The following is a 26,444-nucleotide window of genomic DNA, read 5'->3' as shown; positions in this document are numbered from 1 at the left end:
TTATTGCAGGCGCCAATACTCAAGGACTGTGCTTCCAATTTCCTATGTAAAAACATCCCACTTCCCCAGGAGTTATTCCCCCTCATTGGATATTTGGTCACATTATAACAGGGAGGGTGATACGTTACCATACATGGGGGTATTGGTCACTTAGTACTGGTGCTGGTCTGCTGTGCTGGATCCTGGCACAGCAGACCAGGCAGATAGACTCTCAACCCCCCCGCCCCCCCCGCCCCCAAGTCTGTCTTCAGAGTTCAGGCAAAACTTATACAGATCCAAGCTTCATATGGACACAGTCACAATAGTAACCCAATCAAGCCCCACACTTCCTCCAGGTACTCAGACACAGACCCACAAGAACAATGCACACTTCCACCTACACACACACACTTCTCAGATTCAAGTTTCTTTCAAATTCTCCCATCACACCACGTCTGTCAATCTCGTACTCAACCAATCACTCTCCCAGAGATCCTGTCAGTCTCCTATCAATCATCACCCACACCAATCCCACCTTCGATCACCTCATGAAAAAGGTAATAAAGGTATGTTAGCTGCATACGAGTTTTGGCAACGAAGTCTGATGACAAACTATGCATGCCCAGACATCCAAAGTGGGTCATTACCTCATTAAGGTAAAAAGTTCATCCCTTCTGGAATATTCTAGTTTTTCTAACTCATTGGACATGTGCATCATTATGTTGTTTGCTTAATCATTACTCAAATGACTTAACTTTTACATGCAGCTACCAAGCAGGCCAGGGGATAAGCCACCTAGAGACCTTCAATTGTATTTGCATTCAGTCATATACTTCCATAAATCACGGATAACTCTGTTTGCTTTACATTTCCCGACCTTTGCATCTTGTCTACTATTTTCCTTTTCAGTGTCCATATTTGATTTTTTTGAATAGGTTGCTTTGGTCTGCAAGTAATTACTGTACATACATACATGTATAAGTAATTACTGTATGTACAAAAGTAGTAGTCTGTGCTGTGCCTCTTGGGGGAAAAAACCCTCCAATCTTCTAATGTTTTAAAATCTCATTTAGTTGTGAGAGAGGAGGAAATAGTCAATATGAGTATTACTAAATCTTCCCACAGTCTTCTCTTCTGCAGACTAAATAACCCAAACTCTGTCAGGCTTTCCTTATAACTCTTGTTTCCCAAACCCCTAATCAGTTTTGTTGTTATGTACTGGATTATTTCCAGTCTGCCTACCTCCTTTTTGAAGTGTTGGGCCCAAAACTGGATACTGTACTCCAGGTGAGGCCTCAGCATGCTGAAGAGAGTGGAAGAATCACTTCCCTTGATTTGCAAATGACATTTCTGTTGATATAACTCAGTATGACATTGGCCTTTTTTGTAAGAGGTCCACATTATTGGCTCATATTCAGCTTCTGGTCTGCTATAGCACCCAGGTCCTTCTCTGCAGCATTGAAGCCTAGTCAATCATTCCCCAATCTCTATTTGTGCATAGAATTATTCCATCCCAAGTAGAGGATTTTTGCACATGTCCTTGGTGAATTTCTTCTTTTTGATTGTGGTCCATTCATTCAGTCTGTCCAGGTCATTGTAGATCTTAGCTCTACTCTCCAAATTAGTGTCATCTGCAAATTTGCCCTCAATCATATAATTCAAATAATTAATGCAGATGTTAAATAATAGTAGGTCCAGGATAGAACCCACCTGATGCCTGTTCCCAACTAGACATTTTTCCATTGAAGACTATGTGGGAGCATCTACATGTGTGGTGGACTGAGCAGTTGTTACTGTGCATTCATTTAGTACTTGCTTAACCTGTGCAGTAACACCATTTACTGTGCAGTCATTTAGTACTTGCTTAAGCAGTAACACCATTACTTTAGCAAGTACTAAATGACTGCACAGTAAGTGATGTTACCCCACATTCTTTGCTTCTTAGTTAGGTAGACCCCATCTCTTCCCAGAAGTCTATTTTCCTGGAACACAACCCCAAGATTAAAGAAGTCAAAGTGTAGCAGGTGACACCATGTATTCAATCATGTATTGATATCCATGATGTTTCCACTCCTAGCTAAGCTTTTACCCTTGACTGGAAGGATTGATGAGAACACCAGCTGGGTACCTGGCCCCAAAGCCATCTGACCACTTTTGATCTGCTCAAGATCACCCCTTCCAGTATTATTAATGAGATGAGATAGCAATCATCTAGACCTCTGACTTTTGGCAAGCCATGGAAACTTTTTGGATACAGGCTCCTGGCAGGCAGAAGACCTCCCAAGTCAATAGGTCACTACAGCAGATGGATGCCTCTGTGCCCCACCAGAGGGAATTTCCAAACACCCTCTCATTGCTTCCTCTTCACAACAGTGGTCTTAATTCTTCCCCACTCCAAGAGTGCATGGCTTAGCCTCTCCTGCCACCGGAGTGGGGTCCTTCTCATCTGATGCCAGGGCTTCATATATATGCTCCAGCTGAATACCAGCAGGTTCAGAATAGGAGTACTGTCTCTTGTCAGAGGTGACAAACTGCCAGCTTCTACCTTTTGGAATACCTGTGTCTTTTATGACTTCCAATGCCTTCTCTAATTTCCCTTCTACCATGATGCTGGAGGTCTCTTAATGCATAAAGTCATTGAAGGCCTCATGCTTAAACATGTTTCTGAGACTATCCACCTCCTCCTGCAGTTCCCTTACCCTGATTCACCAGGAAGTATCTCTCACTCTGCAAGAATTCCCTGAGTCTGGCTGTCCTTGACAGGGATATGCAAGCTTCAGTCTTTGCAGAGCCAGATGAGATCCTGGTTGGAAGCATCAGCAGTTAATGGCCATGCCTGGATGGAGCCCTCAAAAGGTACAGGTAGAGGCAGGGGCTTTGGTATTGCAAAATTTTCTAGTCCTCCTGCTAGCTCCTTCTTTCTCTTGCTGAAAAAAATCCTTCTTCATCCTTCTTCCTTCACTACCTTCCACTCAGCAAACGTAAAGTGAAGGATGGGTAAGAAAGTGACCAGAAAAACTTCCCATTGAACTCCCTGCTTGAACTCCTACTGAAACGCCCCTGTCAGGTAGTGATATGCTTATCTTTTATCATCTAATGTTGAGGACTTGAAAAATGAGGCAGTTGTGTTTCAGTTTCTTTTAAATTGAAAAGTATTGGTAGCCTGTGACAGGACGGGACCTAGGGGTGCCGTGAACTCCCCTAGCACCCCACTACTGTGTCAAGTCGGTGTCAATGCACCCTCGTTCTTGCCCGCCATGTCTTTGATGATAAGGGTATTAAGGGAGGCTGCCTTTTATCCTCCTTGACTCGGTACCCCTGATGTACTCCAGTCTGTGCCCCATCTACGGTGGCTCTGTACACTCCCACCTCAAGGGCTATGCGTGGCTTCTACCACCCCTAATACCATGCCCCAAGCCTCGTGGATGTCCCAGACATTGTCTAGTCACTTTCATAGGTGGCCTGCATCCTCACAGATGCTCTCTGGCCTCTCCTTCCTTACCGTCGCCCGCGCTCCCCGCAGATGCTCCCAGGCCTCTCTCGCGGCCGAGCCCCACTGGACCTTCTCTCACGACCCTGTCTGTGCTGGGGTCTAACCTCATGACTAAGTCCTAGGCATGCACCCGCACTAGGGCTCCTCATCTATGTGACCTCCCTGGGGCCATGCCCGCACTGGGGCCTAGCCTCAAGATCCTTGCCCGCACTGGGGCCTAGCCTCACCTGTGCCTGGGGCTTCCCACAATCGAAGCTCAGGTGGCTGTAGCTGTGCCTGACCCCCAGACCCCCTTCTCAGGTCCTGCATCTCCTATGGGGGTCCTCACTGAGGCTCAGGTGGCCATAGCCGTGCCTGGCCCCCCTAATCCCCTCCTCGGGTCTGCGCCTCCTGTGGGGCCCAGGCGGCCTCAGTCTTACCTGGCCTCCAATGCACTGCATCCCTTCTCAGAGCTGGGGTCAGTGCACCCCTAGATACGGTGCTCTCTCTGGCACCAGGAACCCCACACTACTGGGGAGCTCCTATGAGGCCTCCTCCAACCCCTTATAGCCTCACCCAGTCCTCCGGTCTTATACAACAAGACAACAGAAAACTCCCACTCCTGGGCTACAACATAAATTCCAAGCCAACTGGCTATCCATAATTCATCTCCCTACCAGGGTTTCCTCCACCCTGTATCGTCCCACCATCAGGTTTCTCTACTCAGCTTGCTCCAACAGAGCTCCACCTTCCTCAACTACCAGAGGGGAACTGGCTCTGGCCTCAGCCTGGCTTGTTTATATAGGCCAGGCCCTGCCCCTTTCTGGTCAGCTGACTAAACTGCAGTTGCCCTGGCAACCAGCACCTGTCCCTCTTTCTAGGAGCAGGGCGCTTCAGTGCCCTGCGACACAGCCTCATATAAGCTGTGGATTTTTTTTTTTTTTTTGGTGATTTCAAAGCTAACTCCTATGTTATTAAGATGTAAATGGCACACAGATGAACTTGATATGTGTACATAACATGTTGCTGAAAAACTAAACCGTCTCCATATTGGAAAGAAACCTCATCTTAGAAGTATTCCATTTTCTTATTATTAAACTATGACTAATCTTGTTAGTTATTTTTATGCCTCTTGCTATATGCCAAGTTTGCTCTGTAAATTCCCAATAATTCCCCATGGAAATGAGTTCTGTACATCATGTATTCTGGGGATGGCTCCTGATTAGTTAGGCAAAACAGATACTTTAATTTTTAAAACAATTTTTTATTTCTCATTTTGTTAATAGATGTAATAGCATGAGTGTGGTTGCATTGTCTCTGCTACTACATCTTTGAATCTTAAAGATACATTAAAAAAATTAAAATTTCATTTTTTAATCTCATTAGTTTGTATTGCATTGCAAAATTAATCCTTCTTTGCTGGTAAGAATTTACCTTGTAAAAGGAAAAAATCTTTCTAAACTTCAATCAGCTATTGATTTGAGAATATTTGGCCTCTTAATTTCCCCAGAGAACAGTAAAGCCATCCTCTCTATAGAAGCACCTGCAGCACAATTTCATTGCACCACAGACATTCTGGCTGAAAGACAAGAAGGTGGAGGATGAGTCATACCCCTGCACAGGTTTCATGGTCTATGAGTGGAATCATGACTTTATGAAAATCAAGAGTAAACTCCTGCTGGTTACTGAAACCTGGACTGTTATCCAGAGACTATACTGTAGTGTAGATGTACTGTTGCCCCATCCTGATTCTACAGTGTCTGGGTCAGCTACTGGAGTTTAGTTAGCACATGGACATCTATGGTGTATTGCTGATACAGGCCAGCACAGGGCAGATCAGTAAGTAGCTAGGATTTAACTCTCAGGCTGACAGCAAGGTCATGTAACCTGCTAGTAAATAAGAGGGGGATGAAGGAGAGGAAATATAATCTTGTTGACGTTTCAGAGTCCAGAGATCTAAATTATTTTCTTAGCTCTGCATCAAACTCCCTGTGTGATGACTTTATGAAAATCAAGGGTAAACTCCTGCTGGTTACTGATCTTGGGTTCACAATGTAGATTAAACCTTTTATAAAACATATTGTAAAGAAGCAATTTTCTTTTCAGCAGCATTGTGAGCTCTTATTCATTCATGTTTTGCAAAGTTCTCAACGTATTTGGATAGAGGAGTAGAGCAATAATTTTTCATTTGTAATTTGAATAGTCTCTGTCACTGTTGTTCATCACTTGCAACAAACTTCTTTCTTTCTATGTAAATGCTAAAAAAAAAAAAGGCATTTTTATACCGTGTCAGATGGCATAAGAAAAACCCGCTGTGAAACAATCCATCTACTAAATCATTCTCCTATGCATTCCACATGCTAACAAAATATCATGAACTCTAATGAACTCAACCAAGAGGAAGAGTCTGAGGGGCAGGGTGGCTGCATCTGGGTATACACCAAATCTGGCTATATGACATTTCTAAGCATTCAACATGTGGAGAGTAGGGGACAGTAGGTGGGGTATATTTTCACTCCCTAACAGCACCTTATACAATTTAGCCCAGTCCTTTAACTATTATAGCAATGTTTCTTTTCTGTAAATCTAATCAAGCTTGCCCTAAAACAACATAAATGATTCACTTTGAAAACTATTACAAACAAACCTAATATATGTAAAAATATCCACAATGATTATGGTGTTCCTTTGCACAGGTAGATCTATATCTACTGTTCCCTTCGTAAGGTGTCTTGTGTGAGGTAACTCATTTGCTTTACTATGCAAAGATATCATTCTGAAGAGCTCCTCACTGCATCTTAATTTACAATCCAAGTCTCAGCTACAAGCTACCCATTCAACCTTGTAATTTCAATTTTTCCACACATTTTTGTGGACTCCTATCTATCAGTGGAGTCTCACCACACCATTCTGCAGCCTTAAGTTAACCATGTGTAACATAACTTGAAATCAAAAAGTCAAACATAATGGAAAGAGGAAAATGCACACAAAAGAGAGGTGGCCACATTTCCTCTTGTATGTCTCAGATGTGCAAGATATGTGAGTTCCACTGATTTATCAACTAAAATTGATTTAAAGTGACATGCTTGATACCACTTTGGCAACTAGTGGGACTCTGGATAGTATCATCACTGTGCTTCAAAAGAACACCTTCTGTTGACAACAAAATGTCACTTATGTGTGGACAACCTTAAAAACAAGAATATAGATCTTCATATTTGAAAAGACTGGGAGTATAATCTTACACATTCCCAGCTAAGTTTTGACTCTGTGCCATGATCTACATCTATTTGAACTATGGAATATTTAAGTTGACAGATCTGATGTGGTGTCAGCCAGACAACTCCAGGGGCACCTTCTTTCTGCAAGAGGTCACCTTCCATCTCAGTATGATGACAGCTGCTGCATTAACTTCTCCAGTATGTCACATTCTTTTTCTAAAGGCCCATGGTATTTTTAAATCAATTATTCCTTACTTGCTTATAATTCCCCTCTTTAAGTCAGCCTATGACCATTTAAAACTTATTCCATGTACCAATGGCATTTTTGATAGTACTTTTAACAATAGTCAAGAGCGATATAAGTGATCTATCTGTATCAGTATAACTTTAACCTGGATTGTAATACTATTAAAGTTACAATGGCTGTGCTTCAGTAATAGAAGATGTAACAATTATATTAAAAGTTTATATCAGTATAATTAGATGCCAGTATAATAGTTATAAAATTGCTGATACCAGTATAATAGAGCTCCTACTGTACAGATGTTTGAAGTCAATATATTTGTGAATCATTCTCCCTTCTCATTATGAATTAAGTACAACTTCTGTGTAATCAAGGGAAACCAAAGGAGCTACATAAGGTTAGAGGAGAGGAAGAATGGACCAAAAGGAATTCAACTTGCTTGATCTTTCCACATCACTTTTGAATTTGACCTTCTATTTCAGTTTTTCAAAGGAAAAATTTATTTTTTGCTAGAGAATTTAACCAAAGATTTATATTAAATTAGGGTTTCCCCAAATATACATGGATTGCCTAAAGGAAAAAGTCCCATAGAAGTAGAAAGCATTTGATTCAAATGAGTATACATTTGAAAAATGTGAAGATACTGCTCAAAGACATCATTACCATTAACAGGTATGAGAAATAACATCTTTGAAGATACTTGACTTTAAAAGGTTAAGGTGTCCTGTTTACAGACCACTTAAGCAGGGCTCTACTGTTTTTTTTACCTGTGACATGAGAAGGAGGTGATATAGGCAGCACCACACTCCAACCACCTTTACCCCCAGTAACTCCATTGGATAGGAGGGTGTGTGGGCCTCAGCATCACTCTACAACTGGAAACAATAAGCAGAAACCCACTGCACTCACTTGTGATTGAGCCCAGGTCCCTCCAAGTCATAGATAGTCACTCACTCAGCTGAGCTATACAGTATCAGGATATTTGACTTCAGTGAAACGCAACAGGAAATGTCTTGCTTTCATTCAAAATCAACAAACCCTATAGGGATGAAGAAAGATTCAGAGACAAAAATGGAGTGATGTCTCCAGTATGGACCTTATGTGGCTCTTCAGATCTCTGCTCAAGTCAGTGGATTTACACAAGTGGAGAAATTGGCTAATATATTTAGAATTTAACGGTGAAAATATCTGATTAGTAATCTATTATATTAATATACATATTGTTCATTGAATAGCAAAGACATTGACACAGTTAATCATTCTAAATGTTTTTGTTTTAATGGCCATAAGACTAACAGTAAGAAAATTCTGGATAGTGTCTTATTGCTTTAAAGGGAATCTGAACAACCAAATTATTTTTTGTCATATTTTAGATTAACCTATAACCTTGATTACCAATAAAGAAACAGTGTGACGTATCACCAACCATTGCGGTGAATTTCTTTTCTAAAATCATTTGGTTTAAGGTTTCGATTATCTTCCCATAGGACAAGTACACAGTGACCTGAAACTGAATATTTTAAATATGAATGAAATAAGGACTCATTCAAACATTCATTCTTTGAGACGCAAAATGAATATCGCCAAAATAACCTTAATATAAATGGAATTGTTTGTAAATTTTCTTTTGTAATTTTTAAACTTAAAAAAAAAAAACAACTTTTGGGCATTGTAATGTATATTATTTCTACATGCAAAACTTTAAGGCCTGACCCTTGCCAACGAGGAAAGTCATATGACCTCATATGCTTACACAGAGTTCTGTTAGTGTCTGACTAAAAGTATTTCCTTAGAAAACATACACTAGACTTTATTATAAACTAGATGGATATTCCATAATATAACTAGGCTGCAAGTTTAGGAAAAAGTTTTTTAAAATCATTTTACAGCATGCTTATATGCTGCCTGTGGAACAGTTGGATTTTGCAAGCTAGGTTACAGTTGCAGGAGCTAGAAAAAAATGGTATTAGCATCACTCTGTCAAGTATCATGTTTAATGGCATGTTCCTAACCATACAAGCATGGTTGTTTGAGCTTTTCTTACTAAAATCAATAGGAGTTTTGCTATTGACTTTGATAGGAGTGGGATTGGACTTGTGTTTGCTTGATCAGTAGAGGGGAGGAGTTTTGTGCTAATAAAAAATGGAAAAAAATAACTGTCCAAGAAGACAGAATGTAATTTATTTTGCTTGTCATTTGTTTGATGTTATCTATTGTACTGGCTCATTTAGTTTAATGTAGTTCTTTCTCCTGTATTCCTCAGCTAGATCAAACATAGGGCAAAGCGCATCCTCTATGCTCTATGGGTCAAAAACTTGCCCGATGAAATCAATCCATGGAATTTTGACACTGTTTCAATGGGACAGGAAAACGTATTACTGGTTTCAGTATATCCCATATCCTTTAGGTGGCAAATAAAAAAACTCAACTGTATTCAATAGTACTTGCAATCCAGTAACCATGGATAATGCATGGGGACGGGTATTACAGAAAAGTTAAGATAAATAAAATAGGAGTGGAGACAGTAAAGGAAAGAATAGTGATTGATAGCAAATTCTTCATGGTATGTACTTGATTATCTTTTTTTTAGTTTAATTTCATAACTATTGGTATACCTGCATAAAATGCACCATGCCCCAGCAGATACAGAAGAAAGATTATACTGCAAAATTCCATATGACCTCATATAAATAATGTATTATATTCATTGTACTGTAATGAATTTCCATTAGATACATGTTGCAGAAATTGCTGAGAAGGTTCCTTCTTCTTACAGTAAAATAACTATAAATAGCAAAGTCTGCCACAGTGCTGATCCACTAATGATAGACACCCCACAGATTTACCTATTCAATTTCAATTTCAAAAGCTAGAGAGTTTATTAAAACTGACTTGCAGCAAGACAATGTAGCCCTGAAACAAATATTACTTCAATGTGCAGCATACCTTTATCTAGTAATAAGACACTTTCAACTTTCTTCGTACAGTCAGGCCACACCTGGCTCTAAGATTATTGCTAAAAATGAAAAAAAAAATCCTGTCTTGTTTTCCTACCTCTTCAGTATATTAAGTAATAACATTTAAATGGACAAATGATGAGCAAGTGGGTAAAAGAGATAACTGTTAAAAAGAAATGGAAAAGAAGGATTTTGTTCTCGTGACTATAGGCTATTATTATCTCATCTTAATTCATTTAAAAAAAAAAAAGACCAAAGTCCTTAATTCTTTCTCCCACTTAAAAAAATCAGCAATTTAAAATGACCACACTTCCACTTTTGCCTTTAGCACTCTTTGGAATTAACAAAGTTTTGCCATAAAGAATCAACATTTTAATTTCAGAGATTCCCAAGATGCCTGAATAAAGACATAGGGAAAGTATAAAATGAGACCTTTTCTAGTCATAATATATAGGGTGAAAAGGCCAGAAAGGAATATAAGTAGATCTTCATCCTGTCATGAACAAGAATCAATAGTTAGTGATAAGCAGTCAAGCAAACTGTGAGTGGGTCTATCTCACAGCCAGCTGCATGTATCCTGTAAAATAATGTTCCACAACTGTGGAGCAGGTAGAATGTAATGGCATTTGGATTATTTTCTTAAGAAAAAATGAACTGTTTAAAGTTCTAATGGAATCATAGGGTATGATCAAGCATTTGTGGGGCCTTGTTTAGATTTAGGCAGCTTAAAGCAAACCGCCTAAATCTAAACTAGGAGCAGTGTATGCAGGCATTTGCTACTGCTGAAAGTGGTACAGATGGCCCAAGGTAAGCAACACAGAAGGGGTGAAAGGTTCTGGTGGGATCAGAGGAACTGATAGATCTGCAGAGGGAGGTCAGAAGGTCCTAGAAGGAGTTGGCTGGTCCAGGTGCATGAGAGACTTGACACTGGGCCCAGTAGATACAGATTTCATACACACATTCATATAACCAGGGAGAATTCTCCCTGCTTTGTTACCATGGTAAAAAAAACTTACCCTGAGCCATATGTCCCGACTTTCAAATGCTAAGGCCCTGAAGAGTAGACTGTTTGCAGGGTTGACACTGTGCAACAGAGGGGGAGGCTGGGTGGGCCTGTGCACACATCTCAGTATGCTCTGTAGGCTCCCTTAGTTTGCCTGGCAACAGATGACAGCAGCACCTAGGGCAGCCCTGAATGGCTAACCTAGACAGTCCATAGTCAGCTCTCACCTTGTGTTAGCATGTACAGATATTTTCTCTTCCAGGAGTCACTCTTCTGGGAGTGATTTAACCTTGGTTGTGCCTAGGTTATTTTTCTCCTGGAGTGGGCATTTTTATTCTGGGAGAAAAAGCCTGAACATCTGTACACTCATGATTTCTCCAGATAGAGCAGCAACTCTTCCAGGAGAAACTGAATGTCTTAACAAGGCCCTAGATTTCTCAGGGACTTAATTTCTTTTAAAAATAATGTTCTTCCAGTTTGTAGTTGTACTTATAAGGAAGAAGAAAGCTTGAATTCTCTAGAGTAAGTTCATCACCAGCATAAACCAATACAGTTCTCCTGGTTCAATAGTATTAGCTAAGCCAATTTATACAAGCTACCTAGAAATGACCTTTGCCATCTGAACTCAATCAGCATTATGTTTTAGGGCATCCAAACAATTCTGATATTCTGATGACAGCTCAGGAAATACAGATTTTGCAGGTGAATTGAACGGGGTTAGTATGGCATATAAAAAGGACAAAAGTGATAATTAATTAATTGTGGCAAAGATTCAAACCAGAGAGAAGAGAATGTATACAGCTACATGTAGAAGACAGAATGTACCTTAGTATGTTACCTTAGGCTTCATATAAGACCACAATTTTCAGGAAAATGCGTGATACCGGTGATACCTGTTCAATATTTTGTATTTCATCATTCTGTTTTCTTTCCATAATTCTCCAAAAATTGTTCTGCAGTCTGCCCTGTGTTCTGTTTCTTCAATTACCCGCCCCCATTTTTTTCCTTCTTAGATTTATTCTGTCGCTTTCTACTTTTTTAAAAGCAGAAAAGGAAAAAAAACAAGCTTAGTACTAAGTAGAATTTAAACTCGGTACTTTTAGCATTCAGTTCAATCACACTGCATTTGAAATTGCTCTGGATCAGGCAAAATGAAGTTGTCCATCTCTATTAAAATTACAAGTATCTTTTTAATGGAAATGTTATTAGCTTGGATGATATGCACAGTTATATAATTTATATGGAGGATATTGGCAAAACACTGTCAGTATTTGATAAATATTTCAGTACTACAAGAAGGTTTGTTCAGAGTATTACATATACATAAGTCTTCGCCAGTTAATATCTACTGCTTTGTAATATCTGTGACTCTGGCCCATACTTTTTTGGGATCCTTCTGTTCTAATGAAAACACTATGTAAAATATCTACAAGTTATTAGTAACAGGATTATACAGGTTTTCCTTACATATTTCTGTTCTAAAATATGTGCAAGTTTTATGAGTATGCTATTGCTCTAGTAAGTACTAAAATTCAGTAATAAATAATAATAATAAAAAAAATCTAAGCATCCGGGCACTATCATTCTACTGGGAAACCATGTGCAGATATGTATGACTGGATAGAGGTCAACTAAATATTAAAGACCTACTTCTCTCTGCAATGTGGTTAATAACAAGGATATATTTACAGGGGCATTACTGTTGTAACACACTAATAAATTCCAAATTCTTTCCCTGTTAAAAATATAAAATGAAATATTCCCTTTTCTCTTCAGCTACTCAGCATCATTTGGATGAACTTCAGAGAGCATTATCAATGCTATGAAACCAAAGGGAAGACATGAAAGCCATTTTTTCCTAACATTGTACAGGCTAAGGCAGTATTGTGACACCAAAATAGAAGCTGATTCTATTACAGTGGGATTCTAGGGATACCTGAAGCATTTACTATGCAAAACACATTACTGTTGATCCAACAAAAGAAAAGGGCAAGAATCTGTGTGATGGATAAAGCATTTTTTCAAGGCACTGAAAACTTACATTGTGTGTGTGTGTCTACATGAAACACTTTAGACTAATTTACTGCACAGTAAATGGTGCACACATGTAGACAGTGACACTACTATGCAGTAGATTAGTCTACTGTGCAGTTAGATACTACCTGTAAATACAAGCAGTAAACTAAGTGAACAGTAGATACAGTAGATACTGGCTGGGAATGCAGTAGATACTTTTCAGTAGCATGTGTGTAGACACTGACTGGCAGCATATTTTCCAGGCAGCCACAGGTAATGGGGAACTCCCCCAGTCCTGGCACTACTAAGCTCCTGGTTCCCCCAGAAGCTGGGAGCCCAGCAGCACCCAGACAAGGTAGCTCTCTGTCCCCACCTGTGCTGGTGCGGCTCACAGGAGCTGGGAGCTGAGCTACCCTGGGACTCAGGATCTTCATGGTTCTCTGTGCAGCCAGAGGCTGGCCAAGAACTTTCCTAATTCTGGTGCAGCTCCTAGCCAGCCCTGGGCTGCATGGGGAAATCCCTGCACAGTCTGGAGCTCGCTGGGATCTGTCCCAGAAAGAGGACAGTTCCTGGTCAGCCCCAGGCTGTTCAGGAAAATCCCATGTAGCTGGAAGCTGCCCCAGAAGTGCTACAGTTCTTGACCAGCCCTTGGCTGCACAGGGAAGTCCCACTGGGTGCAGGACTTGTCCCCATGTGTAGGGGGCTGGGAAAGCACTGCAGCAGCAGCTGTTTCCTGGCCCTGTGCACATCAAGAGCTCTCCCAAAGTGTATGGAGCAAGGAGACAGCTGTCACTGCAACCACTAGAACTCTCCTGGCCCCATGCACATGGGGACCTGCCCTTTGCTCACTGCCAGTCCCCAAGCTCGCACCCCAGGGAAGCCTCGAGCTCCCTGCGGTAGCTAGGAGCAGCTCTGTATCAGGCTGCTTCCTTTGGGAGAAGATTTGGTCCCAACAGGGAGCACAAGTAGATATGCTTCCAAAGGAGGCTTATTGGGTGTGTCTACACATCCATTAATGTGCTGCAGTTACTACATATTAAATTTAGTAACCAAGTACTTAATCAATGTGCAGAAACTGGTGCTACTGCACAGTAGCGATGGTGCATGGCTTTTTAGTGATACCAACTGTGCAGTAGCCACTCAGAATTCCAAATAGTTTTGCAGCATTTATTCAGAGATTCTAGGGCTCCTCTACTTTTAACCCTTTATATCTGCATTTTGGTGGACTTCACTGACTAGTTCCCATTATTTCTCAGTCTGTCTTTACTGAAATTGACACTCTTATTTAATGGACCTATTTTGTTTTATCCTTCCATTCAGTTTAAGCTGAACCAGTGCTCAATCTGCAGTTATTTTTTACCAGGTTTTTGCATCTACGTGAGATGGTGACTGTGCAGTAGCTCATTACTACTCTGCAGTAGCATCGCATGGCATGAAGCATGATGCAATGCTGCTACGCAGTAGTAATGAACTACTACAAAGTCAGTGGGTGCATCTACATGCTCATTAATGTGCCGTAGATATTGCACATTTAGTTTAGTACTTGTTTAACAAAGTAGTAACTGAATGCATGGTAACTGCAGTTATTGCACAATAATGCATGTGAACATTTTTTGTGATGCTTACTGCCATGATTCTAATAACACTGTGCAGTAGGCTGTTAGCATGGGGTTTGACTGCCACGCTACTGCACACTAAGCATCTCATATAGACTTGCCCAGTGTCACCAAAAAGCCATTTGAAGATGCTACTGTGCAGTAACATTGGTTACTGAGCGGTTATTTAGTACTTGTGTATGCAAGTGCTAAATGATTATGCAATAACAACTGTGCCGTGTCTCATGTAGATGCAGCTACTGTATCAAAAACAACATCACCTCTTGGTGGCTCAGTTATTATTTAGTAAGGCAATCACTTTGCTTTCACAATGAAAATGAATTAGTTCTTACTATTATTAGTTGCATTTATTCTCTAACCTGATTTTAGGACATTACTTTTCTATAAAGATACAATTCCTTGTAATATCTGTATCTCTAATATAACAGATTTCTAAAGCCAAATATCCAACCTCTTACCTTTTTAGAACGTTTTAGCATCCTTCTACTAAATGTTTTTAACTCAGGATCCCACTTATCTATGCTATCTCCTTCTATTCCCAATTCAGAAGTCTAACAAAATACACACTGTCTTAATAAAGTCATTAAGCTTAAGGGCTTCTTTTTTTTCATACAGCATTACATCTATACATATGAAGGAGACCTCTAAGTCCTTAGACAACCTCCTAACTGTCACTTTGCAATACCAGATATGAAAAGCATTGTATTGTATTGTAAATACATAGTTAAAATAAATCAAAATGGAAAGATAAACATGACTTTATAATTATAGAGGTTTTCTTGGGCTTCCTCTAATCATTAAAGCTATGGAACCAGAATTTCAGTCTCAATTTTATCTTCTTTGCAACACATTTGGGATTATAATTTGTCTACTTCTGGTTAGATGACAATTCTCACAGTGGAGGGGAATTCTGAAATGCAATTTGAAAAGAGCTGCTTAATATACTGATCTTCTTCTAATCCAGAGTAGAACTTAAATAAAAGAAGGGAAAGAATAGAAGGGGGTAGAATAAATCTTTTCTCCCTCATGTCAATATAGCAGCTATATACTCTGTTGCCATAATAAATTGACATAGCTGAGCCATAACAGGCTGAGAATTGGGGAGCTCTAAATAGGTCCCTTACAATCATCTTTTCCATCCAAATATACCTTAGTGCAAGAGAGGGTCCAGCTCACAATCTTAGGGAAGAAAGGAGAAAGTACACAAACACGGTGACAGTTTCTAGTTTGAGTCTTTGCTAGTTGAAATAAGAAATGTTTATGGCCTTACCCATGCTGTTTTTTTGACCCTTTTGAATACAGTAGTTAATTTAATACACAGGAAGCATAAGAACACAAGAACTAGCATTTCCTGGGTCAGAGCATGACCCCATTGTGCCCAGTTTCTTGTGTCGCACATGGCAGACACTGGCTGCTGAAAGGGAGGGTGAATTGTGTACAAACAAGGTTTTTTCTAGTGTTCCTCTCTCACTTGCAGCCTCCAGCATTTAAGGTCAAGGAAGGTCTGATTCAGAGGCTTTATCCCTAACTCCCATGCTCAATAGCTACTGATGCACCTGTCCATTTAAGAATCTGTGTGATCCCTTTTTGAATCTGGCTAAACTGTCAGCTTCCACATCATCTGATGGCAATGAGTTTCACACTTTAATTACACTCTAGGCACATCTACGTATTAATTAGTTTGACACAATAACCTCCAGTGCAGTTTGTGCTGGAGTTCATTGCTTCTGGGCACAGCATTTACACGTGGACCCAGGGCCACAGCATGTTGAGCCGGGGCAGCATAGCCCCATCTGGCAAGGCAACTAGGGAGTCAGCCTGCCAGCCCAGGGCTACTTCTCCCTGGCTCAGTGTGCTGTGGAGGGGCTGGCTGAGGAAGAAGGTGCTTCAGTGTGGGGCTAGCAAGTAGGCAGCCCTGCACTGTAGCACCCTTGGGCCCCTGCCACCACCTACATATGCATTGCAGTAAAGTAAATAACTCTGCCATAGAAAAGTACTTGTGTTGGACAGTACTATCCTATGGAATTAGTTTACTCCAGCCGAATAGCACACTCTTATAGATGGTAATGCTTTACTGCAAAGCCAATTAGGCAACTCCACAGTAAGCATCTTATGTAGATGCACCCACTATATGAAAAAGAACTGCCTTTTGTTAGTTTTAAACTTACTACTTACTAGTTTAATTTTGTGACCCTGTCGTTCCTGTATTGTGAGAGGTAATAAATAATAAATCCCTAGTTACTTTCTCTCCACCATTTAGTGTTTTGTAAATCCTTATCATATTTCACCTAAAGCATCTCATTGTAAACTGAATAAGTCTCCTTAGACTCTCCTTATATAGAAGCCCCTTCATACTACTAATGATCTTTGTTGCCTTTCTCTGTACCTTTTGTGGTTCTTCTGTATCTTTTTTGAAGTGTGGGAACCAAAGCTAGGTGTAGTATTCAAGCTGGGGACACGCTATGGATTTATAAAGGGGCATAATGATTCTTTCCATTTTGTTTACAATACTCTTCATAATAATCCATCACATTTTGTTTGCCTTTTTGACAGCTGATGAGCACTGAGCTAATGTTTTTTGGCAAACTGTTAGCATTGACTCCCAGATCTCTTTCCTGTGTGGTAACAGCTAGTATAGAGCCTATCACAGTGTAGGTATAGTTTGGGTTAATTTTGCTCATGTGCATCACTTTGTATTTATCCACATTGGATTTCATCTGCCATTTAGTTACCCATTCACTCAATAGTGCCAAATTCTTCTGTAATTCCTCACAATCCACTTTGGTCTTTACTACTTTGAATAATTTTGTGTCATCCCCAAATTTGGCTACCTCACTACTCACCTTTTCCAGAACATGTATCAATATGTTCAACAGCACTGGTCCCAACATAGATCCCTGGGAGACTCTACTGTTTACTTCTTTTCATCCCGAAAACTGACCATTTATACTCACTCTTTGTTTTCTATCTTTAAGCCACTTTCTAATCCATGAGTTGATGTTCCCTGTAATCTCATAACTATCTAACTTCAGTAAGAGCCTCTGATAGGGGATTTTGTCAAAGCCCACATATATTATTTCAACTGGTTCACCACAATGCACTTGCATACTGAATGCCCTCAAAGAACTCCAGTCGTTTGATGAGGCATGATTTCTCTTTGACAAAGCCATGTCGATTCCTTGCCAGCAAATCATGTGTATCTAGGTGCTAAACAATTCCTTTTTTTTTTTTCATTATTAATGTTTCTACTAGTTTTCCAGGAACAGAAGTTAGGCTCACTGGCTTGTAGTTTCCTGCATTCCCTCTAGAAATTGTTTTTAAATATGGGATCCTCATTGGCAACCTTCCAGTCCTCTGGTACTGAGGCTATTTTTTTTCACGATAGGTTGCATACTACAGTTTAGCATTCAGCAATTTCCAATCTGAGCTCCTTCAGGACCCTAGGGTGAATCTCATGAGGTCCTGGTGATTTGCTACTGTTTTGTTTTTTTTTATCAATTTCCTGTATGACATCATATATTGAAACCTCAGTTTGGGTCAGCTTCACTAACTTGTCCTTACAGAAGAGTAGATTTGGTTAGTGAATCTCTCTAACACCTTTCACAGTGAATACAGATGCAAAGAATGAATTTTGTTTCTCAGCAATAGCCCTGTTATACTTTAACACCCCATTTATATTCTGATCATCCAAAGGCCTAACTAACTCCCTGGCAGGTATTCACCTTCTAATGTACTTTACATGCACACACACAGGCACACATGCACACACACACAGAGTTATCTTTTATATCTCTAGCAAGTTTCTTTTCAAATTCTTTCTTAGATTGTCTTACTACAGTTTTATACCTGACATACAAGAGTTTATGGGGGTTTTTTTATTTTCCTCATTAGGATTTGACTACCACTTTTTGAAAGAAGCCTGTTTTCTGCAACTTTGTAATTACAGTTTTCTTCCTTTCTTCCTTTATGTCTTTGATTTGCAGTATTCATTTGCTCAGTGCCTTCAATAGGGTGTTCTTAAACAGTTCCCACACTGCTTGCAAGTTCTTCACTTCCTTTGGGGACCCTTTTAACTTCTGTCTATCTAGCTTTCTCATTTTGGTATAGTTTCCCTCTTTAAAGTTAAATCTATGGTAGATTTTCTTCTTGCTTCCCTTCCTACATGGACATTCAACCCAATTGTATTGTGGTTTCTATTTCCTTTTCCTCATGCAGCAATGGTGATATTTCTGCATGAACACCAATGAACCCATCTGATTATGAAAGAGGCACTGAAATGATGTCTAATCCTTAAAATGTCTTTGTTCATGAAGGTGACTTTTACCTCTAGTGCGCAAGGGCCAAAGTATAGTATACAAGGTATGTGTGACTGGTGGACTTCATTTTTTCTTGTGTACTCATCCTGCCCTAGAAGCACTCTAATCCTAAATGTCCTCCTCACCATTTTTGTTGCAGAACTGTATAAAGTGACAACCATATTTGCTTCCTTTTCGAGCTATATGATGAAGAGCATGGGCTACTAGAATAAGTCTTGAATGAAAAATGAAATGAGAAAGAAGTTTAACTTCTGATGTATTCATTGTCATTGATCTAGAAGAGAAGCTGACAGGCAAAATTGCTTATGTCACAGATCACTGATGGAGCTCCAAAGAGACAGATGATATGCAAAACCACTGTGCTCGAAAAAAGACTTCAAAATATTCTGAGCATTGTTCCCTAGCCTCTAATTCATAACAGGAGCCACCAAACTCAAAAGTAAGGTGAAGCATAGAAGACATTTAAGTGGGAGGATTTGGAATGCATTTTCCTTCAACAATGAAGGATTTCCTATTAAACCACTATTTCCCCATTAAATTTGAATGAATGAATAATTTCATCAGATTTCTATTAAGCTATTACTTTTAAACCCAAACATTGAATAAGCCATGTCCTTAATGCTTTAAAAATTGTCCCTAATGCAAAAAAACAGTAGCAAATCACCAGGACCTCATGAGATTCACCCTTGTTTACATCACCTGCAATTTATGTTGTATAAAGGATTATTTTCCAAACAGCAACTCATTACCTACATCCTGCAGAAGTTGCTGTGGCCAAATAAGGACAATTAAGCCAGTGAGTGGATCGCAAATCCAGAGCAACATAACAAAGGGGCCACTTACTCAAACCTGGAAAGCAGTGGATTAAGGGAATTCTGGCTCAGCAGATTATTGATAGCAAAGGATGATAGAAATTTCCATCCTTGCTTTGACCAGTGGTCTGTGTAGCTTGGTAGCCTGTCTTTGACCTGCTGTCACCTTGCAATGTTTCTGGTAAACATTGCCAAGCTGTTACTGGATTGTTGAGCATCTCTTTGTAAAATAGTTCCCATATTGAGATTGATCATTTATGGTTCTCAGGGACAGGAACTGACAAAAATATCTAATTATTTCTTTGAAATCAAAGAAGAAATCCAGTGAGAGTTTGGAGTTATGAGTTAGATCAGTTTTTTTTTTTAATCCAAAATATTTTCTCAACCCCCAATCATTGTTTCCTGTGATTTTCCTATCACAGTGTAATCCTCTCTTTGCATTGCAAGTTTCCCAAAAGTGGGAGGAGAGTGGAGTTAGAACACAATACACCTAGGCAATTTTTGTCTGGTGTTAAAGTTCCTAGAACAAACATGCAGGAAAATTTAAATTGCAATAGCTTTGACAGTCCCTGGATTAAGGAAGATTTAAGAGTGGCTCACAATCACCTTTAATTTGCCCTTCCACCTGCAGAAAAAAACCATAAATCCAACACAGAATATCTATTTACTTAGGGTTTTTTTGTTATTGCCATGGTTAGTTTCACAGTTGTTATTTAGCTTAAATAGAACCTACACAAGTACTGTAAAAAAACTGAAAAACTGAACTTGATGATTTTAGCTTTGATATGATGTATAACAGAATATAAGCAATATAGAAAAAACATAATACAAAAAAACAAAACCTGGTGTATATTAATATAGCTCCATTAACTTCCAAAGAACTAAGCTGAAAACTTATCTTCTTGGGTATCTATCTAAGGACTGCTGCTGCTGCTATCTTTTTAGGACTCAGGTTTGATTTTCTTAGGCTTCTCGTTTTGATATATTAAAGAGACCTCTCAGAGTTAAATCTGAAGTGAATTCACTTATCTGAGGGGAACAAAATATAACACTGATATCATCACACAGAAAATATTAGGGAAAACAAATAAATCACAATAGCAGAATCATTCCTAAGGGGAAAGAAACTCAAGTGACATAGTGTTCCCTTGCACATATATAGTATATTAGAGATGCAAGTTACCTCAAGGCCTTCAATTGATTTGATTTTTCTGTGGTTGGTTAAACTCAATATTTCAAGGTCTTTGCCTCTTTATTATGGTGCCCTTTGCTGCTTTATTATGCTTTTATTTTGAAGTATTATGATGAGATGCACTCTTTTGAGCATCAGTGAAAAGTACTGTGAATACATATTGGTTCTGAGATTTTCATAAAACTTCACTATATCCTAGGTCAAATTGATAGTTGATCCATTTGTCCTACATATAAAACCAAACCTTTTAATAAGTGTAGTTGAAACGCAACCTCTTTAAACAAAATAAATGTAAATATATACAATTTATAAGAAAGAACTAGGTGGACTACGTAGTTTTTTAGGTCTAAGGAGTGGACCAAGTTTTTTCAATTTACCATCTGATACCTAAAACATGTTGGGGAGGTTTTGCAGAGAATCGTATATTGAGCTACCTTTGCTGCTTCCTGATTGCTGGCCAGACATTGAGAGGAAACTTAAGCCAGGCACTAGGTTATTCTAAATTGAACTGGCTTCATTGGACCCTAAGAAGTTATCTAAATGATGGAGGAGTGCCAATAGGTAAAGGAACTCTGAGTCATGATCCCTGCAGTGCTGTAGAAAAAAGCTACCATGTAAATATTACTTGTAAGAACTGATTAAAGATTTGGCCCTTTTTTTAAAAATCTTTGACTCATGGGCCTTTAAAAATACAGCATTCTACATTAAACTGATTTTATTGATAAGCTGAGTATATATGACGCATTAATTTTAGTGCTGTTTTTTCACATTCTTCACACACACACTGACAGTTTGTTTTTGTTTGTTTTCTTGAGTCACTTGCTTAAACTGTCTTTAATGTTTCTGAAAACTCTTATAGTATATGGATATAATACTCAAGAGTCATTGATATAGAGGTTAAGTACAGTAGACAAAATGCCTGAGGCTGAATCTTCACAGGTTAGTCTAAGCTGCGTAGATTGAACTGATGAGCAAATGAATAGACATTCACTTTTGATTCTGGAAATGCAGCCACATGCCTGCCATGGCCCAGGCCAGAAGCCAGAGGGTGCTAAAGAAACCGGGGATAGAGATTCTTTGTAGGAAAAAACACTTTCCTTGCACTTACCTTAGAAGAGAGTAGTACTGTGGAGAGCTCTAAAGGCAGGGCAACAATCTTCTACAGTGAGTGCTGACTCCAGATTGGTCCCAGATGCCCACCACCACCTATTTCTGGCCTCAAAGAGGGGCAGCTTAGGGGCAAGCCCAATGCAGAGTGACATACCATAGTAGGGGACTACCCACCCTGAACCACCTGGCAGGTAGTGAGGCTGGGAGAGGGCACAGAAGAAAGAGTGAACAGGGCCTGGAGGAATCTCTGAGCAGATGGGGTGGCAGAACATCAGGAAAGTGAACTCCCAAGACCAGAGAGGAACTTACCTCTGGCAATTATGATGGAAGAACAGCTGCTGGGCAGGTTACAGAAATAACAGAACAAAGAGAATATACTGGTGATAAAAAAAACTTGTTTAGTGAGAAGTTCAGTTAGAGTCATGGGTGCTGCAAGGGGATGTTTCACTTTTGGGTTTTTTTGCTTATTTTTTACAAACATCCGGAAGGGTAGATCAGGGTTCAGGTGGTATAAGGGCAGTGTGCAGGGGATGATGGAGCCCCATATTTTGTTTTGTTTTTGTTTTTGTTTTTTGGAGATTGGGGACACCCTTCTGCTGTTTTGTGGTTTTTTACTTCTAAACTACTCCTATTGAAATATATACATAATTATCATCAGTTGTGGAAGGCAATGGTAGTGACACGTAGGGGGTGCACAGGGGTACACGTGCACCATCTGAGAGTGCTGCATTCCTGGGCAGGTGAGAGTGCTGGTGCCTGCCCCAGGATCCCTGGCTGGGGAGTAGGGGCTCACCCAGAAGTGCCAGTGCTCTCCTGGAAGTGTCATCGGCACACCCAGAAGTGCCAGCAGCATGCTGCTGCCACTTGGAGGTCAGCGGGATTGGCCCACACCCCCCACCAGTCAATGACTGGCCACTAGGGGGTAAGTGACCCCCTGACTCAAGAGGCACCAGTCACCCATGGAAGACAAAATTATACCAATGGGGTGGTGGGGGGAGGTTGGTTAACATAGGACCCCTTTGCTCTGGGCAGCAGGAGAGAAGACATCATCCTGAAACGGGTGGAAGCCTTATAGCACCTATAGTTGACAGGCAGATTTGCAGCTCAGGTGCAAAGCATCTTGGCATGCTGTGAAAGGGTGAGTTAACTTGAATCTGGATAGGATCTGGGTCAGAAGTTCAACACACAGATTTAACCTAAATCAGTTGAGTCTGATACTATATCTATCCAGGATTATCTTAAACTGGTTTCAGCCATTTTGAAAGAAGTTTATGTGCATTGAACTTCTGTTGTATTATAAGTTTGAACAAGTTTTTGATCACTTGTACCAGCTTATGTGTAATTTCTGTCCCTAGCCAGCTTGTTTAATCTAAAAATTCACATTCTAAGTGGTGGACAATCAACAAGACATCTTGAAAAATTTCACTGTTTTTTCAAGTTACTATTAGAACATCTATCACTCTTATAAAAAGAGAATTCTTTTTCAGAGATTGGTCAATGAGCATTTAATTCCATATTAAATGCTCTGTACCATTCATAGATTCATAAATCGTAAGGCTGGAAGGGACCACAAAAGATCATCCGGTCCAGTCCCCTGCACCAGGAAGGAAAGACAGCTGGGGTCAGGTGACCCCAGCAAAGTGACTGTCCAGTCTCCTCTTAAAGATTTCTAGGGTAGATGATTGCACCACCCCTGGAGGGAGCTTATTCCGCAGTCTGGACACTCTAACTGTGAAGATGATTTTCCTAATGTTGAGCCTGAAATGGTCTTCCAGGAATTTGTGACCATTACTCCTGGTTTTCCCCAAGGATGCCCTGGTGAATAGTTGTTCTCCAAGGCCTTGATGTACTTCCAAGGCTGTTCTTGGTGGAGGGTGACTCAGGGCAACTGCCCTAGGCCCTGTGGTTTGGCGGGCTCTGCAGAGCTGGGTGCAGAGGCTGTGGTTGCAGTTTAGCCCAATTTTGACAACCTGCTCCACACAGAAAGTTGTGAAGATAGTTCTGTAACAAGCAATTACTTGAAATCTAGATGCTGACCCTTCTATTGGAATAGAAGAGTTGCAAGGGGGACCTGACAAATAGAAGGGATTGGTTGAGCAGGCTATGAAACTAATCTTGAACTTTCTGTGTATGAAAAAGAGAAGCCAATGAATGCAGCTCCAAAAAAAGGGTGTATGTGCAGAAGGGGGAGTATGTGGTTATAAGATGTTAAAATTTACAAGAAAGGAAAATGAACTTAGCGGCTATGTCTTGTATGCAAAGTGAATGATGTGGGAGTGAAAGAGTTCAGATGATGTGGGAGTGAAAGAGTTCAGAGAGCAGACATTTACAAAAATTAAGTAATAAAGAGTTCATTGATAGATATTTAGATGTGTGGGACTGAAATTTCTATGTCTTAGAAATTTTAATCAAAAAAGGAGCATGATATGTTCATGGCCTAGAGCAGGGGTTGTCAACCATGGGTACATGTATCCCTGTGGGTACTTGAAAAGGCCCTAGCGGGTACACAAGGGCAGACAGGGATGAAGCACTGCCCTGCACCATACCATGCTGCTGCACAAGCACCACCCACCTGGGTGGACGTAGGGGGCAAGGGAAGCTCTCACAGGATGGATGCTGCCACTCTGCATTTAGCTGCATGCCACCTCTTCTTCCCACGAGGCATTTGGCTATGTGCCCCCTCCTCCCCCCCACCCCCCCAGCTTGGCAGCCAGGGGTACGCTGCTTCATGTCCAGCTGCTGGGTGGTACAGTGATCCAAAAAGTTTGAAACCCCCTGGGCTAGAGAAAAAAGAGGTGTAAATGAACCAAAGCTTGCAGAGAGAGCAGTGAAAATAATTGGTTTTGTGTCAACCCCAAACAAGGTATTTTTAGTTTTCCTTCATCAAGGAAAACATAAAATGATTTTGAGTGGAATACAATGAAGTAGGAGGCATACAGAAGTCAATAGAGAGCTTGCTGTGAATATCTGCAGTACAGCAGAAAGTGTAGAAGCCAGATAGGATGGGGAAGAACCTGAAGGAGAGGACCTTGATACAATACTGTAAACTGCTAATTCATGGGGTGCACATTAGAGAGGAAAGCAGGGTTAAAATGTTTTCTTTAGTATGGAGGAGAAAAACAGAGGAGAATGAAAGCATAAGAAGGAAAGAAAGGTAAGGGCGTGAAAATGAGAGCAAGAGAGAGGAATTAAGAAACTACTCCTTCCCTGACAAGACCAAAAAGGAAATAGAGAATGGCTTGTAATTTTTTGCATCCAATTTCCTTTAGTATCCAGGCTCTTTGTGTTGCTCCTGAGCATTTCTCAACCTGTTTGGACTTGGGGCACCCCTCATTGGACTTGAGGCAGCCCTCCATAACTTTTCTGAACTGATTGGAACCCAATTTCAAAAACAAATTTGTACATTATAGTACTTACCTCCCTACATGGGGGCTGAGCCCTAGGGGTGAAGGAACATCTAGGCTGGGACAAGCCTGAGCCTGGCGTATCTACTTAGCTAATTCCACTTGCCTCCTCATACAACATGGAATCTTTCAAAGGATCTGGCATCACCCTAGGGTGCCCCAGCACCCTGTTTGAGAATCATTGGAGCAGACTGTAAATTTACAACCTACCTATTACCTTTTTCAAAAACTGTATATTTTTCTGTATATTTTCACTGGGTGAAATTCAGCTTCCTGCATGTGAAACATTTGGCATGTGTGGGGGGCTTTAAGTGTGTATGGGGGACAAGGTAATCCTCACTCCATTAACAGAAAGCCTAGAAGGCTGCAAAATATCCCTTTGGAAACTACTCTACCCTGAGGGTTGGAATAGTGACTCTGCACACCACTGACACATAGGTGTTAATTCTGTCTCCTCACTTCCCCAGTGTTTTGTTGCTATCTTCACACCAACGTGTTCAGAACAGATGTGAAAATTACCTTTGATGCATGCAACCTAACCCTGGGCATTTCTTCTGCCTGCGCTCCTACAACCTGTGAACCCTCTCAGTAGGACTTAGGAGGTATAGAAGGACATATTTAAAACACTGCACGTAGGTGGGTTTCATCCATTGTACATTGCACAGTTGTGAAGGAGAAAAGAACATACATAAGATCAGTATCTGTTGTTAACAGCTCTGTCACATTCAGTAAACATTCAACACAAAGAACAACAATCCACTGTTCCTCTGACAGCTTCAATCATAGCAGTGAAAAACACATCTCAGCAAGAAAACGACCAAAAAGGAAGCCAAACCTTACTGATGCAACCTGAAACAAACACATTCCTATATATCTATTTAAGGTATTAGTGATTAAACCATAAACATCTCTCTACACATTTAGTCAGAGAAGGAATATTTAGAAATGTCTTCAAGATAATTTCCCTCAACTTACCTGAGAACATTTCCTTTTGTAATATTTATACTTGGTTTCAGTGTAGCCACCCTGAAGTTGAATACTGTCATTATTATTGGTTGCTTTGTGTTCTGTTTCTGTTATATATTACTGTTTTTTTGTCTGC

This window comes from Crocodylus siamensis, chromosome 3 (genome assembly GCF_052110815.1).
Source record: "Crocodylus siamensis isolate JL-2025a chromosome 3, ASM5211081v1, whole genome shotgun sequence".
Lineage (NCBI taxonomy): Eukaryota > Metazoa > Chordata > Crocodylia > Crocodylidae > Crocodylus > Crocodylus siamensis.
The sequence above is the reverse complement of the archived record's forward strand: the minus strand, read 5'-3'. Positions refer to the sequence as shown.